This window comes from Pogona vitticeps, chromosome 5, assembly GCF_051106095.1.
Source record: "Pogona vitticeps strain Pit_001003342236 chromosome 5, PviZW2.1, whole genome shotgun sequence".
In the NCBI taxonomy this organism is placed as follows: Eukaryota; Metazoa; Chordata; class Lepidosauria; order Squamata; family Agamidae; genus Pogona; species Pogona vitticeps.
The window spans coordinates 116,983,020-117,002,599 of record NC_135787.1 but is presented as its reverse complement, the minus strand read 5'-3'; the positions used below and the strand labels follow the sequence as shown (position 1 = coordinate 117,002,599).

The window sequence follows — 19,580 nt, the reverse complement described above, 5'->3', positions numbered from 1 at the left end:
CTTCATATTATATAGTTTGAACACCATATTGTTTATCATTGTAAAATAACATATTCTACACTTTTTTTCTGGAAAAAAAAGCTTTGGAAAAATTGGGGAAAAGTCTGTTCTCTCCCCCCCCCCCCCATTTTTTATGTTTTTTCCCCCAGGCCTTTCCATCTCTACTCCCTTAAGAATTGTGATCAGTTTTCACCCATGTTTTGAAACTGGCATAATCTGCTCTGCTGTGCTGTTTTTAAATGCACACTTAGTTTGGGTTTAATTTACTTTAATGATTGTGTGGTTAAATTTGGTTTTATTTGTTTTTATTCTTCAATTAGGAGATTATAATCTGCTTTGAGTGCTACTTTGTAGTGGGAAGGCAGAGTATAAATTTAACAAACAAATACAAACAAATAGTATCTACATACATTACCACCGCTGCCACCACCCAGTGCAAAAAGACATAGGCTCCATTGTCAATACTTTTGCTAATACTGGAACTTGACTTTATTGTGGTGGAAGAAAGGTTTGGTTGGTTGCCTTGTGCATTCTGTCCTGACACTTCATAGGGGTGCTGACATATCTCCACTAGCGCCTCTCTCCCCCCCACCCCCACTTAAGGCCAGCCCTCACCTGAGGAGCCTGTCACTGGGGTGGTATTATCAGTCTCCAGCTATTAGACACCCAATGCTGGTAGGATTGAGCAGTTAGAGGCTCTGGGACCCCCAAGCCATTCTTGCCTCCAGTGGTTCTGCTGGAGGTGCTCCCCCACCAGGTTGTGGTGGAGCCTGGGTGCCTAGCAATTTCCTTGGTCACCGGGGGGTTAGTGTTGGTGGCAAACTAAAAAGTGGCATGCCTCCTCTGTGATCTTGTCCCTTGCTGAAACTGGACCCTTTCTCTGGTTCAGGGGTTCTCAATCATCAGTAGGCAGTTCTCAATGAAGGTACAAAATATGGGATCTACTTTCTATGTCACCTCTGTCCATTCTTCTGCTTCCACATCTGTGATGAACAATGAGTTCTCTTTTTCTCCCTCCTCCTTTAGTGATCCAACCACCTTGGCCCAGTCACTGCCGCTTTGCCAAGATGTGGCTCATCCACCTCCACCTCCTTCCTCCAACCTCCTGCAGGAGTTCTGCTGAGTAGGGGCATGGGATGAGGCAGATGGCCAGCCAGGGATAGCTGGTGTGTCCCCCTCACAATCTGACTCAAGGCTACAGCTTTACCAAATGTTTTGGCTCTTCCTTCTAAAAAAAATAAATCAGCCTATTTTGTAGCAACCTTGCTGCATCAACGGCTGGAATGCTGTTGATGTTTACAAAAGGTTTGTGTAACTTGCTGTGGCTAATTGATGAAGTGCCAGGATTAATACTGGTTGTGTTCTTCATCATATGCCTAATTATAAATCTGAAATGCACTGTGGCACTTTGTCAGTTAGCTGCACCAAGTTACACAAATGTACAGACAATAGAATTCTAGCCAATGGTCCATAGGACATTGGGGAAAGAAAACTGTCACTCTTCAAGACTTCTATAAATTGCTAAGTTCACAAAATAAGGTATCTATCTGTAGGCAGGTGTATATTGTATAAAATAAGCTTTCTACAGAATTTGTATTTGAATAACTAAGGCTATAATCACAGGAACACTGGATCAATGTTGGTCCTATACATTTACTAAAATATTCATACAGTGGTGCCTTGACTTACGAACTTAATCCGTCCCAGAAGATGTTTGAAGTCTTGAATCAGCATTTCCCATTGAAATGCTTTTAAACCCAATTAATCCATTCTGACTGTTTTTTGTTTGTATGTAGAGGTGCCGGTTGTAAGTCGAAGCAGCTATGGAAGCCCGGGTTTTTTTTTCATTGCCTGGAACGGATTAAATGGTTTCCAATGCATTCCTATGGAAAATGGACCCTCAACCTACGGAATTTTCGACCTATGGCCACCGTTCCAATACAGATTCATTCCGTAAGTCAAGGGTCCACTGTACGTACAGTACAGTACCAGGCAGTCTGAAGTCTCTGTATCTACACTCTCTAACTGCTGGGCTGAGCGAGGTAGCAGACAAGCAGCTTCTTTGCTGGCTAACGGTCGAAAGTTCAAATTTCCCGCTTTCCCTGCCTTCCCTGTGTTTTTTTGTTCGTAAGTCGAAGCTCCATTTGCAAGTCGAAGCAAAATTTTGTGACTGGAGCTGTTCGGAAGTTGAAATGTTCATAGGTAGGGGCGTTCGCAAGTCAAGGCATCACTTATTTCTTAGCTGTGACCAATAGGTCCCATTTACTTCAGACCAAAAAAAGCCTTTGACCACAGCAAACTGTGGCAAGTCCTTAAAGAAATGGGAGTGCCTGACCACCTTATCTATCTACTGAGAAGCCTATACGTGGGACAGGAAGCAACAGTTAGGACTGGATATGGAACAACTGATTGGTTGAAAATTGGGAAAGGAGTACGACAAGGCTGTATATTGTCCCCCTGCTTATTTTATATGCAGAATACATAATGCGAAAGGCTGAACTGGAGGAATCCCAAGCCGGAATTAAGATTGCCGGAAGAAATATCAACAAACTCAGATATGCAGATGATACCACTCTGATGGCAGAAAGTGAGGAGGGATTAAAGAACGTCGTAATGAGATTGAAATAGAAAAATGGTCTGAAGCTGAACATAAAAAAAACCTAAGATCATGGCCACTGGTCCCATCACCTCCTGGCAAATAGAAGGGGAAGATATGGAGGTGGTGACAGATTTTACTTTCTTGGGCTCCATGATCACTGCAGATGGTGGGTGACAGCAGCCACGAAATTAAAAGACACCTGCTTCTGGAGAGGAAAGCAATGACAAACCTAGACAGCATCTTAAAAAGCAGAGACATCACCTTGCCAACAATGGTCCACATAGTCAAAGCTATGGTTTTTCTAGTAACGATGTACGGAAGTGAGAACTGGACCATAAAGAAGGCTGACCACCGAAGAATTTATGCTTTTGAATTGTGGTGCTGGAGGAGACTCCTGAGAGTCCCTTGGACTGCAAGGAGATCAATCCTATCCATTCTGAAGGAAATCAACCCTGAGTGCTCACTGGAAGGACAGGTCCTGAAGCTGAGGCTCTAATACTTTGGCCATCTCATGAGAAGAGAAGACTCCCTGGAAAAGCCCCTGATGTTGCAAAAGTGTGAAGGCAAGAGGAGAAGGGGACGACAGAGGATGAGATGGTTGGACAGTGTCATGGAAGCTACCAACATGAATTTGACCAAACTCCGGGAGGCAGTGGAAGATGGGAGGGCCTGGTGTGCTCTGGTCCATGGGGTCATGAAGAGTCGAACACGACTTAATGACTAAACAACAACAATAACAAACATGAGTCTATGTCAGGTAATACTAATGTTCAATATAGACTGCAATATTTTTAGTTACCACAGTTTTTATCCACAGCATACTGTGAGGGTTCGTTATTAGGGGCTTCTGTCACACCCAATAAAGTACGAGATGGTTTAACTTCAACAACATGTTCTTCATTTATTAATGTTCCAACATTAACTGTAACTTCTTTGTGAACAGAGTCTAATGTCTCTTGCTGTCGAAATCTTGACTGCAAGGGTGTCCAAACATCATTAACAAATGGGTTTAGTTCGTCAAACTCCCACGGTCCAGATAACACTTTCTCTACCACCGGGGGGTCACCTCCTTCCCCTTCACCCGCTAATAGCGGTAAGGTCTCTTCATCTCTGCTCCAACCCCAGAGTGGTGAACTCCCTCTCGGACTGGCCAGCCACGGTCCGGGAAGACTCCCATCTTCTGGAGCTCTGTAAGATGCCATGTCTTCTTGGCCTCGATCTCTCTTGCCACCGCCTCACGTTCTTCACGAAGACGGTGCCTCCATCCCTTCGCCTCCGTCTCTCCCAGATAGGACGGACGCAGTTGTTGACCCCGGCGCCTTTGCTGTTCAGCCTCCTCATGAGGAACCTTAACTTGTTCCCATTTCCCTGTCCAGGGATTCTGGACCCAAATCTTTTCCCAACCGCTTGGGATGTCCTCCTGCTTCTCCCTTATATCTCCTGCCCCCACCTCTATCAACCTTTCCCCTTTTCCCACCAAATCTTCACCGGTTTGTACCGCCACGTTTAACCCCTTTATTCCCGAGACCAAGTCCCGGGTATCCACCCCTTGATGTTTCTGTCCTCCTCTTTCTCTCAGCTCCTCCAGTTCTTTAGTGTCCACCTTCTTACTTTCCTTCCTAGGGGGAGAAGGCGGAGGAGAGGTCTGAGTTTCCTTAGAGGGAGATGGGAGCGAAGGCACTCCCACAAATGCTTCCTGGCCCTGTCTTGGGGTTTCACACATACTGAATTCTGAGTACAAAATATGCTTCTCCCTTTAATTGCACAAGTCTGGACAGCACGGTTTTGGTTATGAGAATGAATGAATGAATGAATCTTTAGTAAATAAACATTCAGATACAGTGGTGCGTCGCACAGCGAGGTTAATCCATTCTGGATTAACCCTCGCTGTGTGAAACATCACTGAGCGGTAAGAAAAAACCCATTGGAACGCATTAAACATGGTTTAATGCGTTCCAATTGGGCCGAATACTCACCGTTCAGCGATGCTTCCCTATGGCTGGCAGCCATTTTCGCACCCTCCCCTCGCTGAACGAGGGCGCGAAAATGGCTGCGATCAGCTGTCTGGCGGGTCCAAAATGGCCGCCGGAACAGCCGAAATGGCCGGCCGCAGTGTTTTCACGCCCTTGGTAAGCGAGGGGAGGGTGCGAAAACGCTGCGCGCAGCCATTTCGGCTGTTCCGGCAGCATTTTTGCGCCCTCCCCTCGCTTACCAAGGGCGCGAAAACGCTGCGCGCGGCCATTTTGGGGTTGTGCGGCGGCCATTTTGGACCCACCGACCAGCTTACCGACCTTCGCTCTGCGATTTTCGCCCATTGGGAGTATCGCTCTGTGGTGTGCTCGTTCTGCGAAGCACCACTGTACTGTGCCTCTAGCCACCCAGGACCCCATGAGCTCAACACTGAAGGTGTCAAAGTGGTCTGCTAGTCCCCCAAATACAACATCCCTAATTCAGCCTCTAGATCAGGAGGTACTGTATGGAAAGGATTGTCAACAATATGGAAAAGAACCCTGATAGAGAGAACTGGCGTGTGTATGAAAATCAACTGTTTATGCTTTGTAGTTGTTTTGGGAGCATAAAAAATACTTGGATTTTGAACTACACACGGGGGTCTGGCCCCCCTAAACCCAGAACTGTTGAAGTGAGAAGTATACTTCTTTTATCGTTATCTAGTCAGTTTCATGATAGCAGAAACAAGAGGCCCCCTTTTCCAAAAAAGAAAATCAGTATGTTAACAGGCTTTTTGTTTTTACGTTTACAGTGGGGTCTCTACTTAAGAACTTAATCCGTATTGGAAGGTGGTTCTCAAGTGGAAAAGTTCTTATGTAGAATCTGCATTTCCCATAGGAATGCATTGAAAACCATTTAATCTGTATCTGCTCTTTTCCATCCATAGAAACTAATGGGAAGCTGCTATTCCGCCTTCTACCACTAGAGGGGGATATTTTTTCTTTTTTTCCCCTTAGGTCAGGGAACAGTGTTAAAAGCACTTCTGACAAAGCTAATTTTGAAGCAGTGGACTGAAAACCAATTAATCTGTTCTGGCTGTTTTTTTGTTATGTAGAGGTGCGTTCGTACATTGAAGCATTAGTTCCCATAGGAACTAATGCAAAGCTGGTTAATACGTACTCTACCACTAGGGGGAGAACTTTTTTTTAACCTAAGATGACCTAAGGTTAAAAAAAGAGCAGGAAAGTTTTTTTTCCTGTTCTTATCTTGGATTTTTGTTCTCAAGTAGAAGCAAAATTTAGCAAATGGAGCTGTTCTTAAGTGGAATTGTTCTTAAGTAGGGACGTTCTTAAGTAGAGACCCCACTGTATCATTTATAATAAATAGGTGGGGGGAATTGAGGATTAAGACAAACGTGGACTGTCCAAAGTTATTATTAAGAAAAGTGCTGCTTTTAAAAATAAGCAAGTATATATGTATTTGAGGAGGCAGAGCCTGTGAGAATAGTTCAGATATTTTGACTGTTTGCCATGGAATTTAGATGGTTGCACTACACTTACTTAATTTGTGTTTGTCAAATATCTTAAGGCACACTGTGCCCCAAATCAGCAGAACACATGCTTGTGCCATAACTACTATCCCTTTAATTGTCATGCCAATGAGGCTTGTTACCTTCCTGATATATAGGCACAGCTAAAAATGCTACTATATAGATAAAACTCCTATAAAGGTATAGCTCCACCTACCTATATACCTACTATATATAGGTAAAACTCCTATAAAGTAGGTTATGCATCTATTAAGTGTAATCATTTTTATCAGAGTAACAGCAAAAAACATAGTCAGCTAGAATCTAAAGTAACCAATTCCAGAGATAAAATACAACAGGAAGTATAATTTTCTTTTTTCTCTTTAATTTCCATCTTTAAACGATCCCTTTATGTCCAGACAATGTAAAATAAGGTGAGATGAATTAGATGTAAATATTTTTAAAGTATCTGTGAGAAGTGCAACCTGTTTTGAAATCTTAATGCTTTCTTTGTAAATATGTATATGTACTAGCATGATCTAAGCATGCATGTCATAATAGACCAAGTCAGATATGATGACATTTGGAATGAGTGAGTTGCAAGAAAACCCAGGTATGACTAATATTCCCACTTTGGCTAAATGACAAGAAACGACTGTTCCTACGCTAGATTGTTAATTTTGGTTCTTTCACCCCTTCTTGTAACCTAATTAATTGTATTTATAACTTGGATAAATAACATTCTGGGGTAGGTTGTCCTAAAAGCTATCAAAATGCTTATTTGAAGAGTTTGGAGTTTGATATACTGAACTCCAAACTCTTCAAATAAGCATTTTGGTAGCTTTTAGAACAACTAACCCCAGAATGTTAGAGGTTGAACTCTGTCTTACATTCAAAACACTTAATTTCCCCAGCTAATATAGAATAAGACAGGACCCTAAAGTCATGAAAAGCAGATCAAGGAATAGGGATGCAGCTTGTGCTTGCTGGGGTTTCACTCCCTCTGAAAACACAGGTGCACAGCTTTGGGGTGCTCCTGGATGCCCAGGTTTTGACGGTGACCAGGAGTGCATTTGCACAATTAAAACTAGTGTGCTAGCTGTGCCTGTTCCTTGAGACATCTGCTCTAGCCACAGTGACACATGTCTTAGGTCCCAGCTGGATTATACTGTAACACACATCTGGGCTGTCTCTGGAAAGTGTCTGGAAACTGCCCCAAATGCAGCAGCCAGATTGCTAACTGGGGTTGTTTCCATGTATCCCATAACCCCCCTGGTATAGCAGCACCACTGGCTGCCGATTCATTCCTGGGCACAATTGAAACTTTATTTATTTATTTATTTATTTATTTATTTATTTATTTATTTATTTATTTATTTATTTAATTAATTAATTAATTAATTAATTAATTAATTAATTAATTAATTAATATCCTGCCTATCTGGCCCACCGGACCACTCTAGGCGGCTTCCAAATATAAAATCAAATAATAAAACATAGACAAATACATAATAATCAAACAAGAACAGCAGTAAAGATAAAAAGGAAAAGTAAGGAAAAATCAAGAGTTTGCTGGAGGGAAGGCCTAAATAAACAGCCATGTTTTTAATTGGGTTTTAAAGGTGCCCAGCGTGGGGGCCGCGCGAATTGCCGGAGGGAGATTGTTCCAGAGGCGAGGAGCCACCGCCGAGAAGGCCCGGTTTCGTGTCTTCTCCTTCCGGGCCTCTCTCGGCGTCAGGCTCCTCAGCCTCACCTCCTGACTCGCGCGGGTGATCCGGGTAGACCTTGGTGGGAGGAGGCGTTCCGCCAAATATTGAGGTCCTATACCGTTTAGGGCCTTATAAGTAAGCATTAAAACTTTGAAGTTGACACGGAAACAGATGGGCAGCCAATGCAATGTGGCCAGCGTTGGAGAGATGTGTTGATATTTTCTCACTCCTGTAAGGAGCCTGGCCGCCGCATTCTGCACCACCTGAAGTTTCCGTGTCAGCCTCAAAGGCAGCCCCACGTAGAGCGTGTTACAGTGATCTAATCTTGAGATTACGAGCACATGCACCAAGGTAGTGAGCGCTCCCATGTCGAGATAGGGTCGCAGCCAGGCAGTCCGCCAAAGATGGAAAAATGCGGTGCGGACTACCGACGCCACCTGAGTTTCCATGGTGAGCGTCGGGTCCAAATATATGCTGAGGCTGCGGACCCCACTCTTCGCGGCCAAGGTGGTCCCCCCAAATGTGAGAGAGCCACCCAAGCCACCTACCACGGGGGCACCCACCCTCAGAACTTCCGTCTTATCCGGATTCAGCCTCAGTCCGTTCTCCTGCATCCATTGCAGTACAGCCCCCAGGCAACGCTGAAGGGAAAGGACAGCATCACCTGCAGTTGGTGAAAAGGAGATGTAGAGCTGGGTGTCATCGGCATATTGATGACATGAAGCCCCACATCCCCTAATGACACCACCCGGCGGCCTCATATAGATGTTAAACAGCATTGGGGAGATAATCGACCCCTGTGGAACCCCACAATTGAGACTCCACGGGGCCAAGACGCTCACCCCAAGCTGAACTCTCTGGGGACGGTCCCCCAAGAAGGAACGGAGCCAGGCAAGTGCCGAGCCACCAATTCCCAACTCAGAGAGCCTCCCCAGGAGGATACCGTGGTCGACGGTATCAAAGGCTGCCGAGATGTCGAGGAGGACCAGCAGGGAGATTTTGCCCCTGTCGGCCTCCCTCAACAGGTCATCATACAGGGCGACCAATGCCGTCTCAGTACCGTGGCGCGGCCTGAAGCCTGACTGAAATGGATCCAGGGCATCCGTTTTGTCCAGGTGAGCCTGGAGCTGATCGGCCACCACCCTCTCAACCACTTTGCTCATGAAAGAAACATTGGCGACGGGCCTATAATTGCCAATTTCGTCCGCCGCCAAACTAGGTTTCTTTCTTATGGGCCTAATGAGTGTCTCCTTGAGGGCAGATGGAAATCTACCCTCAAGGAAAGACTCATTTATTATTACTGTGGCCCATTCTGTTCTTATCGGCCTGGCTGCTTTGATTAACCAGGCCGGGCAAGAGTCCAAGGAGGAGGTGGTGGCTCGGCAGCGGTCAAGCACCCTGGAGACGGAATCAGGCGTTACAGGCTGAAAAGAATGGAAAGTCACTGGGTAAGACGGAGCGCTGGACATCTCTACTCGACTCACTGTTTTTAAAAACGGAGAGAGCTCCCGGCGGATGGCCTCCACTTTAGATTTTAAAAAGGCTGCAAACTGGTCAGGGGAAAAACTAGGGGGAGGCCTATCACCTGAACCAGTTCCAGATAGGTCGCGCACTATACGGAATAACTCCGCCTGCTGGTTGGACGCTTCGCTTATCCGGTTAGCGAAGAATGATCTACATGCAGCCTTTACCTTAGTCAGGTAAAGGTTAGTTGCGACCCTGACAGCTGTCCAGTTGTAATCCGTCGGGTTCTTCCTCCACCTACGCTCTAGCCTTCTCCTATGTCGCTTCATCGCTCGGAGCTCCTGGTTAAACCAGGGTGCAGGCCGAGCTCTGAGCCGGAGAGGGCGTTTAGGTGTGATCGTGTCTATAGCCCTAGTGGCAGCGATGGACCAGCTGTCAACCAGAGCCTCAACAGGAGCGCCAGCCAGGTCAGCCGGAACACCTCTCATGGCCTCCTGGAATCCAACAGGGTCCAGTAGCCTTCGAGGTCAGACCATAGAAATAGGTCCTTGCTCCCTGCGAGGGGGGAGTGCCACTGAGAGGTTGCATTTTATTAGGTGGTGATCTGACCATGACAAGGGGACCGACACGAGGTCAGTCACCACCAGACCACACTCACTCCAATTGGTGGAAAAAACCAGGTCTAACGTATGGCCACCCACGTGGGTGGGGCTGATGACATGTTGGGACATGTTCAAGGAAGCCATGGTTTCCAAGAACTCAAGAGCTGGCCCTGTGGTCTCTGCCCCCGCATGCACGTTGAAATCACCCAAGACCAAAAGCCTCGGGGATCCCAACAATGCTGCGGAGACAAAGTCGGCCAGCTCCGGTAGGGAAGTGGCTGGGTCGCAGGGAGCGCGGTAACCCAGCAAAATCCCAATACCATCCCTAGCCCCTATCGACACGTGGAGTGCCTCTAGACCTGGCTTTACCACCGAGGAGCGCCTAGTAACCTCTAAGTTGGATTTGTAGACAATGGCTACTCCCCCGCCCCGCCCCTCCAGTCTACCCTGGTGCTGGACAGCATAACCGGGTGGGCAGATGAGAGCCAGAGGAGGACCCCCCTCCCCATTAATCCACGTCTCGGTTATGCATGCCAGGTCTGCATCCTCCTCCAGGATAAGGTTGTATAAAGCTGTAAATGGTTTGTAACTTATAAAGCTGTAAATGGTTTGGGTCCAAGATATCTCAGGGACCACATCTCCCTTTATGAGCCTGATTGAGTGAAGATCATCAGGAGAGGCCTTTCTCTTAGTCCCACCACCTTCAGGGGAGTGTTTGGTGGGAACATGGGAGAGGGCCCTTTCTGTTGCTGCTCGCAGACTTTGGAACTCCCTCCCACAGGAGGCCAAGCTGGCCCCATCCTTGCTGTTCTTCTGCAAGCAGGCAAAGATCTTCCTCTTCAGGCAAGCTTTCCTTTAGTGACTGGCTGCCTGAGTGGGATTTTTTAATGGATTGTTGTGCCTTATTGCCTTGAATGTGTTTTTGTTTATTGTTTTTTAGTGATCCTTTGTAGTATTTGTATACTTACTGTTTTTAGCTTTCAATATTGTCTTTTAATATTTAAGGTGGTTTGGGTCCTTTTTAAGAAAAAAGATGGGGTTATTTTTGTTTATTTAAAATAAATAGTTTGTGGACATGTTTGTGGACATGTGGACTGATCTATTCTTATATATTTTATTCAGCTGATATTAGATAAGTTCAGTAATAAATTATTTTAAAACCATTTTATTTATTCTGTCAAGAAGATAAAGCTGGCCTTCAAGTGATAATAGAGGCATTCCTCTTTCAGAATGTTGCCTGTTTATTTCTTTAAAATTCTTAGTTAAGAAATCTTCTGCAACTGATGGACATATTCTAGGCCTTGGTTTTAATAAAATGTTCCCTAATATAGGCTCTCAGGTCAGGCATGCCTGATTTGATACATCAGTGTTTATTTTCAACATCCAATGTCTGAAGTATCATTTGAGAGGTTCCAGTATCTGGAAGCACTAAGTAATTTTTTCAGTTTTAAACCAATGGCTATTGTGAGAAATGGAGCTCTTCCTATAGTGAGAAATGGAGCTCTTCCTTTGTAGCCTAGTGAGTTTGCTGTGATGGTGTTTTCGTATAATATAGTGCGAACAGGAGATGCTATTTTAACTCTGCCAGACACAGAGCTTTGGGTTTTTCATTCTGAGTGAAAGAACTAATCCAACATGTGGTGTCAATAGTGATGCTGTAGAAACATGATAAAAGCTGATCTCTCTGTGGCCACTCCTGCTGCTTTTGCCTGGCTGGGTGAGTGCAGTGGTGCCAATTGTATTTGCATTCTCATCCCTTCTGTGCTAGGAATAGAAAGAGCAAAGGAGATACTGTATACTGTAGTTACTGCAGGGGATAGGATGAATGATCTCTTCCTTCTGCAAGCCTGGCCTGTGTGTCCTAATATTTTCTGATGTGCTGCCTTGATCTTCTAGAAACTTTTTTGGGAAGCATATGACAGTGCTCATGCAAGTTGTGCAATTGGTACATTTTGTTTTGTACAGTATTTCAAAAATGCTGGCTTCAATCATATATTACTAGTTGTTATTGTTATAATTATGCTGAGGCATTATGGATATCTAATATTAACTCTTTTCTTCAGTAGCTCTTGTATCAGAAGCCAATCTTTAGGGAAATCCCTTCCCCTCAGTAATGTGTCCAAAAATGTGTAATATCCTTCTCTTGCAATTAACTGTCAACTCTTAAGAGTTCGATTGTATTTAGTCACACTGCTGCTATTTCAGTATTGATGTTATATTTTCATCTAATTATATTTTGTATTTTAACTGGATTATAATATTAATTTTAATATGGATTATACTTTTTTGGTTCTTTTATAAATCACTTGGAATATAATCTTTAATACAAAAAGCAAATTATTTGTTGTGTGCTTGCTTTATGACAACTCTGTGAATGAGTGATCTCCAAAATATTCTGTAATTAACAGCTGTATTCAGCTATTGCTAGGCATGGGAGTTCTGGATTTTTTTCACTCCAGCTGCCAGAATTTACCAGGAATTCCTCCAGCTAGAAAATGGTATTTGGGTAATGGCAGTTTTTTAAAGAAACACCATCTACACAGCCTAATGAACATTGAGACTCCTGTCCCCTAATGCTTTGCAGTTCCCATGGAGCTTAGAAAGCTTCACACATATACTTCTGTATGCTTATTCACTGTTGCTGCAGAGAGAACTTTGGCAAGGAGCAAGTGCGTAGGTTGAAACTTCTCTGAGAAATTGGCTTTTCTGCTAAAACTGCCACAATTCCAGCTGAAATAATTACTGATTAATTCTGGTAGCTGGAATGAAAAACAACTGAAAATACATTGTCTAACTCTTGAAAACTCTAGGATGTGCTTCTCTTACGGAGTCAGTCCATCTCACACTAGGTTTTCCTCTGTTCCTGCTTCCATTACTTTTTCCCTAATATTACTGACTTTTCTAGTAAATTTTGACTTCCCATGGTATGGGAATGATAGCCTCAGTTTCATCTGGAGGCTGTCATTGCCCCCCTTCCTCGGCAGACCATTATGTCTGTCCATAGTTTTCCAGCAGTCCATATTTTGAATGAACTGCTTTTTGTCTGTTAACTTTCTTCACTCTCCAGCATTTACATCTGTACATAGTAATTGGGAATAGAATACAGGAGATGATCTTGGCTTTGGTCTCCAGTAACAATTTTTAGCAAAGCTATGGTTTTTTTAGTAGTAATGTATGGAAGTGAGAGCTGGACCATAAAGAAGGCTGACTGTAGAAGAATTGATGCTTTTGAATTGTAGTGCTGGAGGAGACTCTTGAGAGTCCCTTGGACTTCAAGGAGATCAATCCTATTCATTCTGAAGGAAATCAACCCTGAGTGCTCACTGGAAGGACAGATCCTGAAGCTGAGGCTCTATACTTTGGCCATCTCATGAGAAGAGAAGACTCCCTAGTAAAGACCCTGATGTTGGGAAAGAGTGAAGGCAAGAGGAGAAGGGAATGACAGAGGATGAAATGGTTGGATAGTGACACTGAAGCTACCAACATGAATCTGACCAAACTCCGGGAGGCAGTGGAAGACAGGAGGGCCTGGCATGCTCTGGTCCATGGGGTCATGAAGAGTCTGACATGACTTAACGGCTAAACAACAACTTTTAGTGAGCTTTTGTAGTTCTTTCATTGCTGCCTTTTGAGTCTTGGTCTTCTAATTTTGGGACTATTTTGATTGATGATACCAGCTCTTTAACAACTTCAGTTTCATTATTCTCAATGTTAAAGTTCAGAATTCTTCTGTAGTCATAATGTTTGTCTTTTCAATGTTCAACCTCGGTCCTGCTTTTGCACTTCCTTCTTTCACCTTCATTAAGTCATGTGTTTATAATAGAATAAAGGCATATTGATTATATGAAACAAGGCAAACCCAAGGAGCAGTTACTGAGAAAGTTGTCACTTGTGTGCCAACTACACGTGTCTTTCAAGGGGTTGGGAAAAAATAAGTTCTCTCCTTCACAAATTTTAAAGCTTGGTCAGATGCATGTCGGAAAATACTATCTTTCTGACAGTCATGTTCCAAGCTAAACAGCTAATACCTCATACAGGATACATATCAGTAGCCAAGGAAATTCTTTTGAGAAGGGAGTCTTGGCTTTGAGTTGGGGGCTTCAGTAACTAAAATTTGTCAGTGCTGGGACTGCCTTTGAGACTGGGACTGCTGCTTCCAATCTGGTGGTAACTTTTGGCTGTTAAAGTCTTCCGCCATAGTCTTGAGACTTCAAAGTTTTCCCCAGGGCAAAGGGGAGTGTCAGAACCTGAAGAAGAGGGGGAAGAAGCTTTCAGTTAAATTAAATATTACAAACATGGACTGATGACATCATCCTAGTTGTGCAATATAAAATTACGCCATTAGGACTTCAGCACCTTTCATGACAGTTCAGTACTGGAGATAGGCTGGAAATTATTCCTCATGAAAATGGGATTTGTTTGGCAAGTTTCACTTCTGCCTGTTTCAAGCAAGATGAAATCACACTTCAGAATACAGTGTATGAAGAAATGAAATCTGTAAAAGATCACAGTTGTTACTCATAAAAATGCTCCAGTACCTTTTTATGTAATAAAAAGTTTGCCAAAAGAAAAAACCCAGTCACAATTATTTGTTTCTATGAGGTTTTGAAATTCTGTCATTAACCGTAACCATACAATAAATGGAGTCACTATGTACTCTACTTTGTTCCTAGATAAATGCTGTACTGTTCACTCTACAGTAAGTATGTTTCAGATTATAGCCAAAGCTGTGGAAATCAACTACTGTATAATTTCTTTTGGGTCCTCCTCCTCCTCAATTAGGGAAAAATAAAAATATGTAGGTGCTTGATGAACCATTTTTAAATGCCAAGAACATGTTCTATCTCATGTTCCAGGTCCTGATACCTGCCTTTTCTTTCAGTTGTGCATGTATTGTCTGTATTTTTATATGTGAATAACCTTGTCCATATGGGAGAGTGCTTGGTACCTTCCCTCACATTTTGTCTGTGCAGCTTCTCTTCTTTTGTAGTCATCCACATCAGTCTCCTCTCAAGAAAGCTTAAGGTAAATGTTTTTCTGCTCCCCAGTACATGATTTGCTCTACACTTTTCGCTGAGATTCACAGCTGATGTTATTTTCTTCCTCACCAGTCTTTTTATCAGGAAAGGATTAGCATTATTGTGTTACTGCTATTTGAATCTTTTTCCTAGCTTGCCAACTTTAATGATATGGATCTTCATTATAGCGATGGGACTTTTAACAGAAAAAAATCACGAATGAAGTTCTTTTTTGTTTTCTTGTTTTTATTGATTCCTGAAAGAGAATCTCTAAAACATGAGTGATTCGTATGAACAGAAGAGGGGTGCATGAAATTTTTGTGTTCATGTTTCCCTCTTTTGTTTAAGCTTTCTTTCACATGGACACAAATTGCCCAATAAATTTTTCATCCAATTATGTTACAAGCACTGCTGTTAGCACTCAATTAGAACTTCCAAAGGGAGTACTGGGGATTTTTGCTAAAATAGCTTCATATTTGGAATGTGGTTATTCCTTTTGTTAGCAGAACACAAGGCAGGAAATCCCACCACCAAAACATGAAATTGAGCTCTTTCTGTAGTAAAAATATCATTCTAGATCTATCTTTAAGCAGAAAAAAATAAGTTTACTCATAGTTTTCATCTATTGTTATAGTCAGAGAAGGAAGAATAGGTAAAAATAGAATTTTCACCATGTAGGAGTCCCTGAATAACTAATTCACTCATTGAAGTCAGAGAAAAGGAAGTCAATCAACAAAACAAAAAGAATCCTAGGTAAACAGAATCATAATGCCTGAAGTGTGAATAGAATAGAATTTATTTATTACGGTTAGGTGACCAGCCCACGAAACATATCCATGGCTAAAACATACAAAGTACAGTTAAAAAAGATACAATTGACAAAACATACCATGTAGCCAAAATACACAAAATGCAATTCAAAAGTGTATAGCCAATCCATAAAGCACACTACATGGTCAAAACACACAAAATGCAATTAAAATAGTGCACAACATGCAATCAGCCGTGCACTGATTGTAAAACATGGGGAGAATAAAACACAGCACCTCTACAGCTATCCCCCGGGCCATTGTCCCTTCGGTTGGTACCATAACACCTCTCCATGCTAGACAATAAACCATCCCCATGCCAAAACCAGTCAACCCGTGAGCTCAGGAGACTAGAAGGGAGCGCTATGCCATTGCTGCTGCACAAAATCTTGCTGCAGAGCGTGTAATAAGGGAGTCTTATTAGAAAGAAGTAGCTTGATGTAAAATTCATCTGATCTCCCTGGACATCTGAGAATGATTGGGCTCAGGAGGTTGGTGCATAGATCTCTATGAAAAAGACAATACAGTAAAAAATGACCTATGGTTTCCACCTGGTCATCATTACATGGGCACAGGCAATCCAAGATAGGATTTGAAATCTTCCCTCCATGAGCTTAGAGGGTAAAACATTAAGTCTTGCCAATGTGAAGGCTCTTCTGGTCTTTGTTGACATTGTGCTTGTCAAATATGCAGATATTGTAAAGGCATTATTAGTGACAACACTGTATTTGCCTAACTGCCTTATATGCTCTTGAAGTTCTATGTCCCAGATTCTTTGTTTGAGTGCTGCTTTAGTGCTGACATGCCCCATCGCCAAAATAACATTGGTGGAAAGCCCATTTGCCTTGTAATTTCCATGCTGATTGAAAGGAATAAAAAAGTGGCAACTGTACCAAGACTTCTGAAGAGAAGAGAAGCTTTAGTCAGTAATTAAACATGTGGACTTTGGCCTGTGCTCTTATGGGGATTAGGCCAGCCTCCATTGAAGGGCTACATTAGGTGTACAGGGGGGTACAGTCAAAATCTCAAAAATTTGGTTTGAACAACCTCAAGAGGACATAGGTCTGATAAAGCAAACAACTGGATAAAGTCCGGGGGGATCATATGGAATCGAGCATAGATAGCCTCATCATTTTCTCCAGTCCTGGCATTAAAATCGCCTAGCACCATTAAGGAAGCTGTTGGATATAATAAAACCAGGCTGTCAATATATTCTGTTACTTTTGCCTAGTGGTCTTTGGACTGGGTATGAGCTTGCTGCGGGGGGATATAGACATTGACAAACAACAAGGGCTGTGTAGTAAAATTCAAAATGGCCGCCAGTGCTAGGTTACAGCTGGGCTGCAGGTTTACGACTGATATTTGCAGCTTCGTTGTTGTAAGGATGGCCATGCCACCTTTTAACTGGCCACCTTTCCCACTGGGGGCTGTTTTAAGGTTGTGAGTTGCAAACCCATCTAATATTAGTTCCCTTTGGGACCACGTCTTTTGTAGTAATAAAATGTCAATGTTAGAGACATACTCTATAAAGGCAGTATTCCCCCAATCTTGGCTTGCCACCCTGCAATATTCCAAGACAATATTTTTACAATCAACTTCCTGTGATGAATTATTCCAAGTTCATGGGTTAAGTGCTGTGGAGTCTCCTTATCTATACCACACATTGGAGTTGACTCCTGACTGAGCACTACGTTATGTGCTACCTGATGGTATAATTCCGCTTCATCTGTAGCACTTATATATCCACGGCAGTTAAAAGAAGTACCTGTGTAGAGCTATCAACCCTGCATCAAATCATTTTGTTTTGAACATATTTGCCACCACTAAATTGGTACTTCCAGGCCTCATAGAAGTTTGGGACTGCTTCAAAGTTTTGTTGATCTATGCTCATCTGATTGGCAGTGGCCTGAAGTGTGAAAAACCTCAGCAATCAAAATATTAGCAAAGACAAATCACTAGAGTGTATATTCTCTCTCCTGATACTCAGTGTTAGTGCATACAAGGATGCTATTTTTCCAATGGGAGAAGGAATTTTGAATCTACAAAAAAGCCAGGAATGGTTGGAACTAGAGATGGGGGATTTGTATTCGTCTCCCAGCAAAGGGGTGGGATGACAAGCCTCTTTGCACAGCTGCTGATTCGTCAGCAGTACAGGGAAGCACTGAAGCCTCAGCCAGGCTACTTCTGTGATCAGTGTGGAGAGAAGAACAGCAGTAGCACATGCCATGCTGAAAGTGGATGCGCTCTGTGTGTGTGTGTGTGTGTGGGGGGGGTGTCTAATTAGGTTAGCCAGCTGGAATAACAGGCTTTGTATTTGTCTCCACTAGGAGACAAATAGGAATTCCCATCTCTAGTTGGAACCCAGTGAAGAGTGTTCTTTGATTCAGTCCTTCCTTGTGTTAGCTCCATGTGCCCTCCAGTTTGGATTGTGCTGCCTGCCTCTGTGCCTCCATCTTGGATTTTTCCTCTATGAAATATTTGAATCTCTCCCCTCTGTTTCCTTGGTGATTCTCCCCTTATTTTGTCCTTTCCTTCCTTTGGTTACCTTTATTGCCTGGCCCCCACCGTCCACGGGACTGTACAAAGACAGGAGGAAGTATTATGTAGTAGTGATTGTAGAAAGAAATCCATATTGTAGTTAGTTTTGATTTGCCAGGGGCTTTGACTGCATTTTCTTCCTTTGTTTGTTTTTCTTGGGTTTGGGGAGGGGGTTTCCCCTTTATGTGTGAGTGTGTGTGCTTTCTGTGTTTGATTTTTTTAAAAAAAGTTATTTGTTTAATTTACCATGTATTTATTCTGATAACGGTATATATTTTGGTGCGTTTCCAAAAGGACTGTTTTGTCTGATAGTTCTCATGGTTTGTTATACCATTGCCTTCATTAGAGTAGATCACTTCTCTGTTGCCTTATCTTTGCTTTTTTGAAGTACGCCAGAAGACACAAATGGGGAAGAATGAAATGACCCCAGTGAGAGGTCATGTCAAACAAAAAGAGCAGTGCATGAAAAACATGAAAATGAAAGAAAAACAGTCTGCCAAGAACCCAAAATGGATTAAACACAAACATTTTCTCCATGTACATCCCTATTTACTTGCAAATTTTCTTAGCAAGACAGGCACTTCTTTATCTGTTCTGTGTTACTTCAAAACTTCTCATGTCCTTTACTTTACTAGAATACAACATCTTGGTGTCAAAAATACATTTAAAAATGCTTGCTTTTAAAAAATATTCTCTTTGACCTTAAACATGAATAAGCCTTGTGTTTGTAGGCCAGATCTCTTGGGATTGTTCTAACTAGTGTTGGAACCTGCTACAGAATCATACAGAGAGAGCATAATTAAAAAATGAATCATGACACTACCTTTCCTGTGGGTTATGAACATTTACTTATTTTAAGTGTTGTTACAGAATTGTTGAAATGCAGTTAACAATCTTATGATACAATCACTTCTTTTGGGATATGAAGTACTCCTGTGGCCTAATTTAAACTTGCCACTTCCCCCTTTTCAGAGCAAATTAATAGTTTAATTCTTATCCAGAAATTGATAGGAACCTTTCTAAAACAGCATTCCGAAGCAAACCTGCCTGTACAGTATTTAATTTCCCTTTAAATAAGTAAGCCACTATCCAGTTGTGTTCTTTTCTAATGGATTCCAGTGCTTCACTAGAATTAGTGACTCCACCTCCCTTCATAACTTCCTATACAACTGCGAATGTTCTGCAAAACTTAGGGCTGGGAAACTTTGTGGTTACAATCCCCTCACCCCAATTTCAGTTGGGAAACTGAAAATTGTGCAGTGATTTGACCTTGAAATTGATAATCCTAGCAGGGGCTTCAGATAGACTGCATGAATGACTATCTCCCCAACTGCAGGTTAGACTAATAATTAGTCTCTTTTTT

At 42.7% G+C, this 19,580-nt stretch overlaps 1 protein-coding gene and 1 long non-coding RNA gene across 13 annotated transcripts in view; one reads left to right on the top strand and one right to left on the bottom strand.

Moving 5' to 3' along the window:
- Window positions 1-19,580, top strand: part of SRPK2 (SRSF protein kinase 2) — a 129,215-nt gene that overhangs the window by 24,950 nt on the left and 84,685 nt on the right. The gene's annotated exons all lie outside the window — the stretch shown is intronic.
- LOC144589513 (uncharacterized) lies at window positions 13,945-14,295 on the bottom strand. Its single transcript, XR_013545673.1, has 2 exons — window positions 14,209-14,295; window positions 13,945-14,099 (listed from the first exon to the last, which is right to left on the bottom strand). It is a non-coding gene; the product is annotated as an uncharacterized LOC144589513 (long non-coding RNA).